Source organism: Erinaceus europaeus, chromosome 1 (assembly GCF_950295315.1).
Source record: "Erinaceus europaeus chromosome 1, mEriEur2.1, whole genome shotgun sequence".
Taxonomy (NCBI): Eukaryota; Metazoa; Chordata; class Mammalia; order Eulipotyphla; family Erinaceidae; genus Erinaceus; species Erinaceus europaeus.
The window spans coordinates 76,550,967-76,566,190 of NC_080162.1; the positions used below are offsets into that span (position 1 = coordinate 76,550,967).

Sequence of the window (15,224 nt, forward strand, 5' to 3'; positions counted from 1 at the left end):
CCTGCAGGGGAGTCGCTTCACAGGCAGTGTAACAGGTCTGCAGGTGTCTCTCTTTCTCTCCCCCTCTGTCTTCCCCTCCTCTCTCCATATCTCTCTGTCCTATCCAACAACGATGACATCAACAACAATAATAACTACAACAATAAAACAACAAGGGCAACAAAAGGGAATAAATAAATATTAAAAAATAAAATAGAATTAAGAATCTTAAATTTCTCTCTTAAGCAGGAAAGTGTGACTTGATCAGGTGTGTGTGTGTGTGTGTGTGTGTGTGTGTGTGTGTGTGTGTGTGTGTCTGGGCAAAATATAAATTTCGTGAAGGTAATCTTAAGAGTAAGACAGATCATTTTGAGATGACTACTATAGTCTAGGGAAGAGATGATAAAGGTTTGAACTTTATTGTAGGTGGATAGGAGAGAGCTAGAACATTTGAACCTGTGGAGGGAGATAATGCGAAGTTATGATGTGCTTAATGAAAAGATTTTTGACTGATACTCTTATTTTAAAGATGGCCTATAAAGCATTTTTGTGCTTTCAAAGGGAGGTTAAAAAGAAAGATTACGTCTGAGTACTGTATATTTCATTAAACATTTGGGGGTGGCAGAAGAATTTCTCAAGTATTTCTAGCAACTTTATTTTCATTTTTATCTGCAGGATGGAAGATAAATTCTCGGATTCTTTTTGATTAAATTAGCAGGCCATATGGTGTTTACACAGACTGACTGCTATGTGAGGTGACTGTGTTATTTTTCTCTCTCAGGATATAATGTTTTACCTGATATCAATGTTCTGAAACATTTATTTTCTAGTCAACAGTTATGAAGCAGTTATTCTAGTCATTATTTTTTTTCCTAATGCCTCAATTGCTGTCGCTATTAACACCACTTTTCTACTTAATATTTAAAGATTTTAAACCTCCACTGCAGGCTTTCCAAGCTTTTATTATTATAGTACTAAGAAATTAGTAAGTTCTGATAGTCTGTTCTAGACTGAAGAAATTAGTATCTCCATATATATTTACACATCTGCAGGTGTCTCTCTTTCTCTCTCCCTTCTCTCAACTTCTGCCTTTCTCTATCAAGTAAATTAATTAATTGATTGATTTAAAAAAGGGAGAGACCTGCAATGCAGTATTGCTCTACTACTTATGAAGCTTCTCCCCTTGTCCCAGATGTAGAAATCCTTTTACTGTGCTTTAGATAACTGGAATTAAGAGTATGTCATACTCTAGGTAGGCGCTATGATTATAAAAGTAAAGAACTCAAAGAACTTAACATGTTCTGGTGGAGAAAGACACAAGTTACTTGTACAGTATGGCAAACGGCATCATTCAGATGTGAGAGAACTGTGGGAGCAGGATGTGGCAGTCTCTCAAAGTTCAGTCAACTACCTGAGAGGGCTAATGAAGAGGTGTGACCTTAAAGTGTAGAATATTTCAAAGCCTGCCACCAAGGCAGAACAGTTTGATTTAGAGAGAAAGTACAGCTTGTTTCATAGACTATTTGTTTAATTTTTGTCAGTGATCTCCTTTTAATGTATAGATATATATTGAAATTCAGTTTGCTGGGATGGCACACATGGTTGTTTATTCTGCCAGAGTGCCCATATATCTTCCATTTGTGGTGTTTGCAGTCAGTCTCCACTATAATACAACCCTGTATTTATACCGTGCTTTTAACTCCCAAACATTTTTCTCATAACAGCTCTCTGCAGGGGATAGGAAATAATACCCAGGTGGTAATATTTTTCTTCTTATGGAAAAAACTGAAATATCAGCATTTCTCCTGCAAGAGTTGATCATTAAGAGGCAATAACAATAGAATCTTGAAATTTCCATGATGACAGTCTATTCCTGATACAGTCTTTTTTTTTTTTTTTTTTTTGCTTGATTGCAAAGGATGCTATCCTACAGGAAGAAACCCTCTGAGTCCTCTGGGCACAGCAAGAGTGCTGACTGATGAGTCAGTGACTAGGAGGGAGCCAGCAAGGCAGACAGCATGGTTGCTGATCACAGAGCAAACAGCCAGACATCTGCAAGCTGCAGCTGTAGGCTTTTGCCACAGCATATTCACATTTCTTTCTTTTTTTTTAATTTTAATTTCCTTATTGGGGAATTAATGTTTTACATTTGACAGTAAATACAATAGTTTGTACATACATAACATTTCCCAGTTTTCCATATAACAATACAACCCCCATTAGGTCCTCTGTCATCCTTTTTAGACCTGTATTCTCCCCCCCCCCCCCCCAGAGTCTTTCACTTTGGTGCAGTACACCAACTCCAGTTCAGATTCTACTTGTGTTTTCTCTTCTGATCTTGTTTTTCAACTTCTGCCAAAGTGTGAGATCATCCTATATTCATCCTTCTGTTTCTGATTTATTTCACTTAACATGATTTCTTCAAGGTCCATCCAGGATCGGCCGAAAACGGTGAAGTCACCATTTAGCTGAGTAGTATTCCATTGTGTATATATACCACAACTTGCTCAGCCACTCATCTGTTGTTGGACACCTGGGTTGCTTCCAGGTTTTGGCTATTACAGATCGTGCTGCTAAGAACATATGTGCACAGATCTTTTTGGATGGGTGTGCATATTCACATTTCTATTCATACATGGAGAACCAGAGTTTGGAGGAAGGCTACAAGTTAAACCATTCCAAATATAAGAGTAGGCTCTATCTTACAGTCTGTATTGGGTGGGATTGTCCAGGAGATTCCACAGTTGGTACTTTTCCCAGTTCATTTATTGCCATGTTTATTCCAACTTCCATATACCAATTTTAGTTTAACACCAAAATAAGACTGAGCTATCTTAACAGATGAATGCAGTAGGTGCTAATTGCATCACTAAAATGTTTGCCAAAGAGAATTTATTTTCTAGTTGGTTTTGTTCTTAACCCTTCAGCCTTTCAGAAAACACGGTTGACTACCTGATTATGTTTTTTTGGTATCATTGTTAAAATAGTTGTTTCAGCTAGCAGGTTCCCAAATGTGCCTTTACAAAGATTTTTTAAAATAGTAAAAGAAAGTACTTTTGGGATTGCTAATTATTGAGGATCTCTCGTAGGGAGAGAAGAATAATCTTGGTGTGAAACCAAACCAACACTTTCAAAATTGGTTTCCCCCCATATATTTCAAGCTCACAGTGGGCCGGTTTTGCCAAGATTCTCTGTAGTTGTCATTGGAGGATGTAAATGGTTTCCTTTATAATAGCTTCTACTTTTCCGTCTTCTGGAAAAACAAAACAAAACAAACAAACAAAACTCCCTAGAGTCCACAGTCCACTTTAGTCAGAGATAGCTCTGTATTAAGAATCATATATATATATATATTTATGAACAAATAAGAATGGACAGTTTCTTATGACCAATGGTCTGTTCACTCCCCCCACCCCATACACACACACACCTCTTTTTGAACCTAGGGTCTTCTCATACATGGAAAGCATGTACTCTATCCAACTCATTTTTTCTCTTATTAATTTTTTCATCACAATGCACAGATATCATTAGTTCTGTAATAACAACTTTTTGAGCACCATTTAATTTACGTGTTTTTTGTTTGTTTGTTTGTTTTTTACTTCCAGGGTTATCCCTGGGGTTTGAGGTCAACATTGCTCTTGGAGGCCTTTTTTTTTTTCATTTCTTATTGGATAGGACAGAGAGAAATTGAGAGAGAAGGTGAAGTAGAGTGGGTGAGAGAAAGACACCAGCAGACTTGCTTCACTGCTTGTGGAGTGACCCTCCTGCAGGTGGGGAGCCAGGGGCTCAAACCGGGATCCTTGCATGGGTCCTTGTGCCTGCTATGTGTGCTTAACCTGGTATGCTACCACCCAGCCCCCTTAGATTCCTCTTTCTATAATAGAGGGTTCTGACTTCCAGTAGAGCATTTATCTCTACTTATCTATATGACCTTATATGTAACCTTTAAATTTTTTTTTTATTCTATTGGAAAGGTAGGAAGAGAGAGAGATACCTCCATCACTGCTTCGCCACTTGTGAAGCTTCCCCCCTTGCACTGGGGGAACTAGGGGGCTTGAACCCAGATCCTTGAGCATCGTGGTAATGTGTGTGCTTATCAGAGACGACCCGAACTGCCCCTGCGGCTACAGACAGACTATGACCCACATAGTCAATGACTGCCACCTCTCCAGATTCAAAGGAGGTCTCGAAACTTTACATCAGGCTCAACCTGACGCTGTTGACTGGCTACGGAAGGGCAAACGCTAGAAGAAGAAGAAGCCAAGTGCACCACCACCTGGTTCCATCTTATATAAAAATTAAATATAAGGGAGACTGGTGGTACCACCACCTAGTTCCATCTTATATAAAAATTAAATATAAGGGAGACCGGTGGTAGCGCAGCGGGTTAAGCTCACGTGGCGCAAAGTGCAAGGACCTGTGTAAGGATCCCAGTTCAAGCCCCCAGCTCCACACCTGCAGGGGAGTCGCTTCACAGGTGGTGAAGCCTGTCTGCAGGTGTCTATCTTTCTCTCCCCCTCTCTGTCTTCCCCTCCTCTCTCCATTTCTCTCTGTCCTATTCAATGACAATGACAACAATAATAACTACAACAATAAAGCAAGGGCAACAAAACGAAATAAGTAAATAAAAAAAATTTTTTTTAATTAAATATAAAACTCCTTGAGTTTTAGTTTCTGACTGAGTAGTGTGCCTTCTTGGTGGTGTTGTGTAAATACAGTGTTTTGCACTATTCTTTCTATACAATAAATGTTATAATTTTAAATTTTTTAATTTATTTTTTAACCAGAGCACTGTTCAGCTCTGGTTTATGGTGGTGCGGGGGATTGAACCTGGGACTTTAGAGCCCTCAGGCATGAGAGTCTGTTTGCATAACCATTATGCTATCTACCTCCGCCCAATAAATGTTATAATTTACAAGTAAATAAGTAGAAGTGAAGAGTAACTATTACTCTAATTGCTATCTGATTTTTTTGTTATCCTTCCCAACAAGAAAGATCTGCCCATTATTATGGATTAAGAAATGTGTAGGGAGTATGGTAGCACAGCGGGTTAAGCGCACGTGGCGCAAAGCGCACAGACCAACATAAGGATTCTGGTTTGAGCCCTGGGCTCCCCACCTGCAGGGGGGTCACTTCACAGGCAGTGAAGCAGGTCTGTACGTGTCTCTCTTTCTCTCCCCCTCTCTGTCTTCCCCATCTCTCTCCATTTCTCTCTGTCCTATCCAACAACAACGATATCAATAGCAACAACAATAATAACTGCAACAATAAAACAAGGGCAACAAAAGGGAATAAATAAATATTAAAAAAAAAAAAGAAATGTGTAGTGTCCTTCTTTGCCCCATCTTGGATGGAGCTTGAAGGAAACATGTTAAGTGAGATAAAGTCAGGAAAGAAAGATGAATATGGGATGATTTTACTCATAGGCAGAAGTTGAAAAACAAGATCAGAAGGGAAAACACTTAAGCAGAACTTGGACTGGAGTTGGTGTATTGCACCAAAGTAAAAGACTCTGGGGTGGGGGGCAGGGTTCAGGTCCTGGACCATGATGGCAGAGGAGGACATAGTGGGGGTTGCATCAAGTACAAACTATTGTTACGCATGTACAAACTATTGTATTTTACTGTCGACTGTAAGCCATTAATCCCCCAATAAAGAAATTTTAAAAATGAAAGGTGTAGTGTTTAATGGGCATCTGAAGAAAAAGTTTCAAGTCAGTTTTCCTTTGTTATCAATTGGAGGCTTTGTTTTTGAGTTTCATAGTTTCATCTATGTAATTGGCTGAGTCAGTAGACCCTTTTTTATTTAGTTATCTTTATTTATTTGATAGAGATAGCCAGATATTGAGAGGGGAGAGAGAGATAGAGAGGAATAGAGACAGAGAGACACCTGCAGCCCTGCTTCACCACCCTCGAAGTTTTCCCCATACAGGTGGGGACTGGGGGCTTGAACGTTGGTCCTTCTGCACCACCACCCAGCCCCTTTTTAATGTTTCAGTTTTGCATTGTATGGATATTCTTCCATTTATCCTTTAACCTATTGGTATACAATTGGGATATTTCCAGCTTTCAACTATGAATAAGTGTGCCTTTTCTTTTATGACCACACGTTTTCATTTCTCTTGGGTAGAATTACTCAGTCATTGAGTCTAGGTGTATGTGTAACTATAAGGACTACCAAACAGTTCCCCAACAGTCCAGAGTGGCTGCCTGTTAGCAGTGTAAAGCTGTCCAGTGTATGAAAGAGTTTCAGATGATCCACTTGCTCTTTAACATATGGTCAGTCTTCTTTATTTAGTGATTTTTGCAAGTATGTGGTGGTAGTTCATTGTGATTTCAGTGGTCGTTTCCTCAGTGATTGTGTTAATTGTATGTATTAGACATTGCTTTAGCATGAAAATGTTATTTTGCTCATCTAAATGGTCTCAGTTCAAATCTCATTTTCAAAAATTAGGTTAATTTGATTCTTAATTTGTCAGAATTTTTTATATTAGATCTAAGTTCTTTGTTAGATATACTAGCTATGAATAATTTTTAGTATGGCCCATCTGTTCATTTTCTAATTATAGTTCTTGATGACCCGGAAACCTTAATTTCCATAGTCTAATTTATCAGTTTAAAAAATTATAGCTTGTGCCTTTTTCTGTGACTTGTTCAAGAATTCTTTGCTTATTATAAGGTTATGTTCTCTTTCTAAAAACCTTATGACTGTGAGTATTAGGCTATAATACATCTTAAATCAGTTGTGGCTTTTTGTTTATTTTTTAATAAATCAGAGCACTATTCAGTTCTGGCTTACAGTTGTACTGAGGATTGAACCCAGGCCCTCTGATTCTCTGACATGAAAATCTATTTTGTAAGCTACTGTTACTCTCCACATACTCCTGCTTTCCGCCCTTGAATGTGTCTTTTGTTTGATGGGAACTGAGCCGTGCACATGCAAGATTTCTCCACTCCAGTGCACTTTATCATTCAGGTAGAGAGACAAAGACAGACTGAACAGGAGACACAGCACTGGAGCTTCCTCCATTGCCATCACACCACCTGTGTTGTGCAGGGACTTAAACCTGAGTGACACGCATGGTAATGCAAGTGCCTTACCCCACAAACTCTCTCCAGCCCTTGAATCAGTTTTTGTAGATGGAGAAAGGATTAAGGTTAGGGTTTTCTCCCCCTCTGTAGATACCCAGTTCCATAATGTTTGTTTAAAAGACATTCGGCCCATTCCCCGAATTGTTTGGCATCTTTACTAAAAGATCACTTGGCACTGAGTAGTTTGGTTTCCGATCTTATTCTTTTTTTGAGAACAGCTCTGTATACTTTTTTTCTTTCTTTTTCTTTTTTTATCCATGAGAAAGATGAGGAGAGAGAAAGAACCAGACATCTCTCTGGTACATGTGCTGCTGGGAACCAAACTTGGAACCTCACGCCTGAGAGTCCAGTGACCCATTCACTGCAGCACCTCCTGACCACTCCTTTTTTTTTTAACTTTTTTTTTTAAGAAAGTAAGATTTTTCATGGTCTAGGAGGTGGCACAGTGATAAAGCTTTGGACTCTCAAGCCTGAGGTCCTGAGTTCGATCCCCGGCAGCACAAGTGCCAGAGTGAGGTCTGGTTCTTTCTCTCTCCTCCTGTCTTTCTCATTAATAAATAAATAAAATCCTACTTTCTTTTTAAAATTTATTTATTAATTTTTAAATTTATTATTTAAATAAATAATGTATTTTCTAATAAATAAAATCTTTTTTAAAAAGAAAATCCTACTTTTAAAAAATTTATTTATTAATGAGAAAGACAGGAGGAGAGAGAAAGAACCAGACATCACTCTGGCACATGTGCTGCCGGGGATCGAACTCAGGACCTCATGCTTGAGAGGCCAAAGCTTTAGCACTGCGCCACTTCCCGGACCACTTCTTAACATTTTTTATTATCTTTATATATTTATTGGATAGACACAGTCAGAAATCAATAGGGAGGGGGGAGATAGAGAGAGACAGAGACAGAGAGACACCTGCAGCCCTGCTTCACCACTTGCAAAGCTTTCCCCCTGCAGGTGGGAACTGGGGGCTTGAACCCAGGTCCTTGCACAATGTAACATGTATGCTTAACCAGGTGCACCACCACCTGGCCCCCCAGTTCTGTATCCTTAATATTATCATACAAACTTTTCATTTATTAATTTACTCATGTCTTCTGCCATCATCATATAAACTTTTTTTTAAATTATCTTTATTTATGGATAGAGATAGCCAGAAGTTGAGATGGAAGGAGATGATGGAAGGGGAGAAAGAGAGACACCTGCAACACTGTTTCACCACTTGTGAAGCTTTCCCCTTGCAGGTGGGGATCGAGGACTCGAACCCGGGTCCTTGCACATTGTAACATGTGTGTTTAACCAGGTGCACCACCACCCAGCCCCCATATAAACTTTTTGTTTGTACAAGATTTGTCTTGTTGTTTTTGCTTTGTTATGCAGATACAGTCCTTTGTTGTTGTTAGGTGGAAAGGAAGGAAATTTAATGATGAGCAACATGTAATAAACAAAGACGGGCCAAGGAGGTTGCTCAGTGGGTAGAGTCCATGCTTGCAAGCCTGAGGTCCTTGGTTGCACCTGGGTTAGCCCTTAGCACTGCATATCACTAGAACAATGAATACTGTGATCTTTTTTCCTCTGATTAAATATTTTTAAATTTTATAGAAAATTCCTTGACGGGAGTCGGGCTGTAGCGCAGCGGGTTAAGCGCAGGTGGCGCAAAGCACAAGGACCGGCATAAGGATCCCGGTTTGAACCCTGGCTCCCCACCTGCAAGGGGAGTCGCTTCACAGGCGGTGAAGCAGGTCTGCAGGTGTCTATCTTTCTCTCCTCCTCTCTGTCTTCCCCTCCTCTCTCCATTTCTCTCTGTCCTATCCAACAATGACAACAACAATAATAACTACAACAATAAAACAACAAGGGTAACAAGAGAATAAATAAATTAAATAAATAAATAAAAAGAAAATTCCTTGATGTTTCAAAGTCACACCTTTAAAGAAAAAAAAATTAGTTACCACAAAACATTTTTGGGCCTGTAAAGTAGCTTGCTTGGATAGTGAGCTTTTTTGCCATGTGCTTGACCCAAATTCAAACCTGGTCTCCACTACAATGAAGAAAGCTTTGTTGCTATGGTCTCTTTCACTATGCCTTAATATTTATATGTTGCTTGTTACTAACATGAAGTTGCATTTATATATTACAATATGAAGAGTCACAAATGATATCACACAGTATAGTTTCTCTTTTGTGCTTAAAATGTATATGCAAAAGCATAAAACAAATTTAAAAGAATGTTTCTGAGTTATCCCAGAAGTGGAGCCAATGTAGGATTAGTCCTTAAAAAGATTTAGAAAACTCATTTGCCACTTTAGTACAGGAAAACTAAGATTAATGGAAGTTATCCTGTGTGCCTGAAAAGAAACTGCTACCATTTCTTTTTAAAGAATAGCATTTACCTAGATTTACCTAAATTTAGGAATATCTCTAGGATATCTTTTCATTGGAGAAACCTGTCTTGAGACAGGACATACATGAGAGACAAGGTTTATTGTATGAAATCATGCCCTCCTTTAATCTACTATTAAATCAATTTTTTCCCCCTTAGGGGTCAGGTGGAGGTTCACTTATTACACTCATTACAGCATGTGAGGACCCAGGTTCAAGGTCCTAGTCTTAACCTGTAGGGGAGAAACTTCACAAGCAGTGGAGCAATTCTACAGGTGTCTCTCCTCTTTTCCTCTCACCCTCTATCTAAAAGAGAGGAAAGGGGAAAAAATGACCACTGGAAGTGGTGCAGCTGTTTGGCACCAAGCCTCAACAATAACCCTGGCATCAAAAAATAAAAAACAACAAATGACTTTTATGAAACAAAAAGTGAACAAATTATGCATTGGGGACTTTGTGATGTGAACAGAATTTTTCAGTGTTCTCTATTATGCAGCATCTGATAAAAATGGCAAAAAATGCCACTTAAAAACAAGGGCAACAAAAGGGAAAGCCTCCAGGAGCAGTGGATTCATGGTGCAGGCACCCAGCCCCAGCAATAACCCTGGAGGCCAAAAAAAAAAAAAATCACTTCTTTTCATTTAGGAAGGACTCGTGTATAAAATGCAGATATTTCTATGGGGGAGGGAGGTGTTTCACTTTTTTTCTTTCTTTTTTTTTTTTAATTGAATGCCAATGAAAAACACCAAGCTGGTCTGTGCAGTGGTGTACCTGGTAAGTGCACACCTCACCACGCTCAAGGACTCAAGTTCAAGCTCCTGTAGGGAGAAGCTTCACAAGCAGTCAACAGTTCTACAGCTGCCTCTCTTTCTCTTTCCCTTTCTTCCCTCCTGCTTATAGTAGGGGATTAGTCCAGGGTCAGGTCAATTGCATTTAGATTTCATGTGCACTTAGCTAGACATGGTGTTTTCTTTCTCCTATTCATTTTGACATTGATAAAGAAAACATACTCTCTTTTTCTGACATGACCTTATGTTTCTTGCATAGATGAGAGGTGTGCATCCCTGGCCACAGTTTTGTATAGATGATGTATCTTCTATTCATTGGGTGTCACATTTGGGGGATATATGATATCTATCTTTCATTTATTTATTTATTTCCCTTTGTTGCCCTTGTTTTATTGTTGTAGTTATTATTGATGTTGTTGTTGTTGGGTAGAACAGAGAGAAATGAAGGAAGAAGGGGAAGACAAGGAGGGTGAGAGAAAGATAGACACTTGCAGACCTGCTTCACTACTTGTGAAGTGACTTCCCTGCAGGTGGGGAGCCAGGGGCTTGAACCAGGATCCTTACGCCTGTCCTTGTGCTTTGCGCCACGTGCACTTAACCCACTGCGCTACTGCCCTACTCCCATCATCTTTTTTTTTTTTTTTTTTAACATTTTTTCCCCTTTATTGGGGGATTAATGTCTTACAGTCACCAGTAAATACAATGTTTTAATTTTCTTAATAAAAATACATCCTGAAGCCATGATATTGGGTTAAAGGGAGTGTATATATCTGTTGTTCATTGCTGGTTATCTAGTTTCTAAGTCTTAACCTTCTAGGAATTTCTTTGCTAAGACTTGTTTTATACTTGTTGTTATATTGTGATGCAGGTTCTTTGTGTATGTGGTTGGATGGTGTGTGTGTGTGTGTGTGTGTTTTGTTTGAATCCACTGGAACCAGAGGTGTTAGCCTGTGTTTAAAAACTCACATTTGGTAGTGTTACAAACAGCTGTCACACTGAATAATTGTCAAGTCATTGCTCACTAATCTGTAGGTATAGATCTGGGTTTCAACCACATGTGGTTGGTAAAAACTAATCTTGGAGAAGGTTTATGCTGTGTAGGCCATCTGTTTCCTATTTTCTCTCTTTTGTAAAATTCCTTTTTATCCTTTTCTTTTTAAATATTTTTATTATCTTTATTTGTTGGGTAGAGACAACAGAAATTGAGAGGGAAAGGGGTGATAGGGAAAAAGACAGAGAGACAGCCATAACATTGCTTCACCACTTGTAAAGCTTTCCCCCTATAGGTGGGGACACCCCCCCCCCCACCTGGGTCCTTGTGCTTTATAAACATGTGTGCTCAACCAGGTATGCCACTTACCTAGCTCTCTGTTTCCTATTCTCAAACACTAAATAGTTAGCCTTAAAAATTTTAAGCCAGTGAGCTAGTAAGATGAGTGTTAGAAGCTTTGTGCAGTGGCAGTATCTTAGCCAATGAGGTTTATCCGAGGTGCAATTATTGTTAATTGATGAGTGTTAGAAAGATAGACTGTGTGAAGTCTCTAGAGGAGATACTTGTAATTTAGGACTTGTATGTACACCACCCTGGATTATAGTGTCAGTGTAGATCTACATGAATCAGTAGTTTGAATATAGTCTTTGATGAAATTATAGGGTGTTTCTAAGTTAAAGATATGTTTATTTGAAAAGTCTTAGTATTTTACATGAAGTAAATCATATTTAGTAAATATTTTAAATCATTGTTTCTAAAAATAATAAAATTATATGTATTTGAGTGTTGAATTTAAATAGCAAGTCATAAAGGGGTGTTGGTTAGATACATTTAAATCCTAAGTTACTTTGTTTTGAATTAAGTATAACTCTACTGGTGGGAGAGATTTGGTTTTTTTGTTTGTTTATTTTGGTTTTTTACCAGAGCACTGATCAGCTCTGGCTCATGGTGGTGTGGGGAATTGAACCTGAGACTTCAGAACCTCAGGCATGAGAGTCTGCATAACCATTATTCTTTCTACCCGCATCTTTGGTATAGAATTGGAAACCATCCTGTGAAGTGTATTCTTTCTTTTTTTCTTTTTCTTTGAACAGTTTTTGTTTATGTATTTATTTTAATGAGCAAGACACAGAAGATGGGTAGAGAGCGCAGAGTACTGCTCCTGGGGCCTCAGAGCCCAGATTCTTTTGCATCACCACTATGCTATCTCACCAGTCCTGTGAGGTGTATTCTTTCATTCTCTGTACTTTTATCCCTTGGAGGACAACTGTCTTAATATCGGGAAACTTTTTTTTCTTCTGTATCCCCTCCTTTGTTAGCCATACCATGTATTTAATTACGGATCTGCTTTTTATTTTCCTTCTTTGGTTGCATAGACTTATCATTGTCATTTGGTTTGTGTCATTAGGTTTTTTAAATGAGAATATTTCTTACATCAGGTAAAGTCTAGCCAGCTTTATCAGTTGACTTCTTGGTAAGAGCTGTAGAAGTAATAACAATGATGAAAGTAGGTGATGGTGATTTATTTTGTAATTTGAACAGGACTGTTAATATTGACTTGCAAAGGCAAGTTAGACAGACTTAATTGCCTACTCTACATAGATAGCAGGCCACTTTTCAGTGTGCTTAGTTGTGTAAGAATTTGCTATAGGGGATGACAGGTGGTGGTGCACCTGATAGAACATACATGTTACAGTGCACAAGGACCAGGATTCAACACCCCCCAGGAGGAAAGCTTCAGGAGCAATGAAGGGAGGCTACTGCAGGTGTCTGTCTCTTTTTCTTCTTCCCTCCCTTTTCCCCCTTCCTTCTCAGTTTTCCTCTGTCTCTACCAGATAAATAAACAAGATAGAATTAAAGGGAAATGAAATAACCTCCATAAAAAAATAATTTGCTGGGAGTCGGGCTGTAGCACAGCAGGTTAAGCGCAGTGGCGCAAAGCACAAGGACCGGCATAAGGATCCCAGTTCGAGCCCTGGCTCCCCACCTGCAGGGGAGTCGCTTCACAAGCGATGAAGCAGGTCTGCAGGTGTCAATCTTTCTCTCCCCCCGTCTTCCCCACCTCTCTCCATTTCTCTCTGTCCTATCCAACAACTATGACAACAATAATAACTACAACAATGAAACAACAAGGGCAATAAAAGGGAATAAATAAATAAAATAAATATTTTAAAAAGTTAGAAAATAAAAAATAATTTGCTGGTGGTCGGGTGGTAGCGCAGCAGCTTAAGCATACGTGGTGCAAAGAGCAAGGACCAGCATAAGGATCCCGATTTGAGCTCCCAGCTCCCCACCTGCATGGGAGTCGCTTCACAATCGGTGTCTATCTTTCTCTCCCCCTCTCTGTCTCCTCTCTCCATTTCTCTGTGTCCTATCCAACAATAACAACATCAATAACAGTAACTTCAACAAGGACAACAAAATGGGAAAAAATGGCCTCCAGGAGCACTGTATTCGTACTGCAGGTCCTTGTGCAGGTCCTTTCACATAGTATTGTGTGTGCTTAACCAGCTGTACCACCACCTGGCTCCTATATAATTTTTTGTGGAAAACTTCTACATGGCTTTGTGTCATAGGCATTTTCAAGTGTTGAAATAGCTTCATGATTATAATTTTAATGTTTTCATCATTTGCATTAACATGCATGCAGTTTCAACCTTTACTTAATCATTCCTCTGTGATATAAATTGCCTTTTCCCTTGAGTCTTTTTCCCCCCCTTTTGTTGCCCTTGTTTTTTATTGTTGTTGTTATTATTGTTGTTATTGTCGTCATTGTTAGGTAAGACAGAGAGGAATGGAGAGAGGAGGGGAAGACGGGGAGAGAAAGAGACACCTACAGACATGCTTCACCGCCTGTGAATTGATACCCCTGCAGGTGGGGAGTGGGGGCTTGAACCCAAATCGTTTCTCCGGTCCTTGGCGCTTTGCGCCAAGTGCGCTTAACCCGCTGGGCTACCGCCCAACTCCCGAACCTTTTTTTTTTTTTTTTTTTTTTGCTTCCAGGGTTATCCCTCGGGCTCAGTGCCTACACTAGAATCCACTGCTTCAGGAGGTCAGTTTTTTGTTGTTGTTTTCTTTCCATTTTATTGCCCTTGTTGTTGTTGATAGGACAGAGAAATTCAGAGAGGATGGGAAGACGGGGAGAGAAAGAAAGACACCTGTAGATCTGCTTCACTATTTGTGAAGTGACCACCCCCCCACCCCCCTTTAGGTGCGGGATCAAATCAGGATCCTTACTCTGGGCCTTATGCTTCACACCATGTGCTCAGAGTCTTTTTTTTTTTTTTTTTTTAACCAGAGCACTGCTCAACTGTGGCTTATGGTGGTGTCGAGGGATTGAACCTGAGAACTTGGAGCCTCAGGCATGAGAATATATTTGCAGAACCATCATGCTGCCTCTCATGACCTCCCTTGAGTCATTTTAAAAAAGATTTATTTATGGGAATCAGGCGGTAGCACAGTGGGTTAAGTGCAAGTGGCACAAAGCGCAAGACCTGCATAAGGATCCTGGTTTGAGCCCCCCGGTTCCCCACCTGCAGGGGAGTCACTTCACAGGTGGTGAAGCAGGTCTGCAGGTATCTTTCTCTTCTACTCTGTCTTCCCATTCTCTCTCCATTTCTCTCTGTCCTGTCCAACAATGATGACATCAATAACAACAACAATAAAACAAGGGCAACAAAAGGGAAAATAAATATTTTTAAAAAACTTTAAAAAAGATTTATTTATTTATGAGAAAACCAGGAGGAAAAAAAATCACATGTGATGCTGAGATTCAAGCTCAGTGCATCATACTTGAAAGTTCAGTGCCTTATTCACTGTGCCACCTACTGCTGGTGAGTCATTTTCTTTTTAAAAAATTATTTATGCAGGGAGTCGGGCGGTAGCGCAGCGAGTTAAGCACACAGTGGTGCAAAGCCCAAGGACCAGCATAAGGATCCTGGTTCGGAAGTCGGGCGGTGGCGCAGCGGGTTAAGCGCACGTGGCGCA

General features: G+C 39.6%; 2 protein-coding genes and 1 non-coding gene across 5 annotated transcripts in view; 2 read left to right on the plus strand and 1 right to left on the minus strand.

Moving 5' to 3' along the window:
- Positions 1 to 15,224, minus strand: part of CDK5RAP1 (CDK5 regulatory subunit associated protein 1) — a 221,811-nt gene that overhangs the window by 206,286 nt on the left and 301 nt on the right. The gene's annotated exons all lie outside the window — the stretch shown is intronic.
- Positions 1 to 15,224, plus strand: part of CBFA2T2 (CBFA2/RUNX1 partner transcriptional co-repressor 2) — a 97,974-nt gene that overhangs the window by 42,405 nt on the left and 40,345 nt on the right. The window lies entirely within an intron of this gene.
- LOC132542649 (U4 spliceosomal RNA) lies at positions 11,691 to 11,825 on the plus strand. Its single transcript, XR_009553613.1, has one exon. It is a non-coding gene; the product is annotated as a U4 spliceosomal RNA (small nuclear RNA).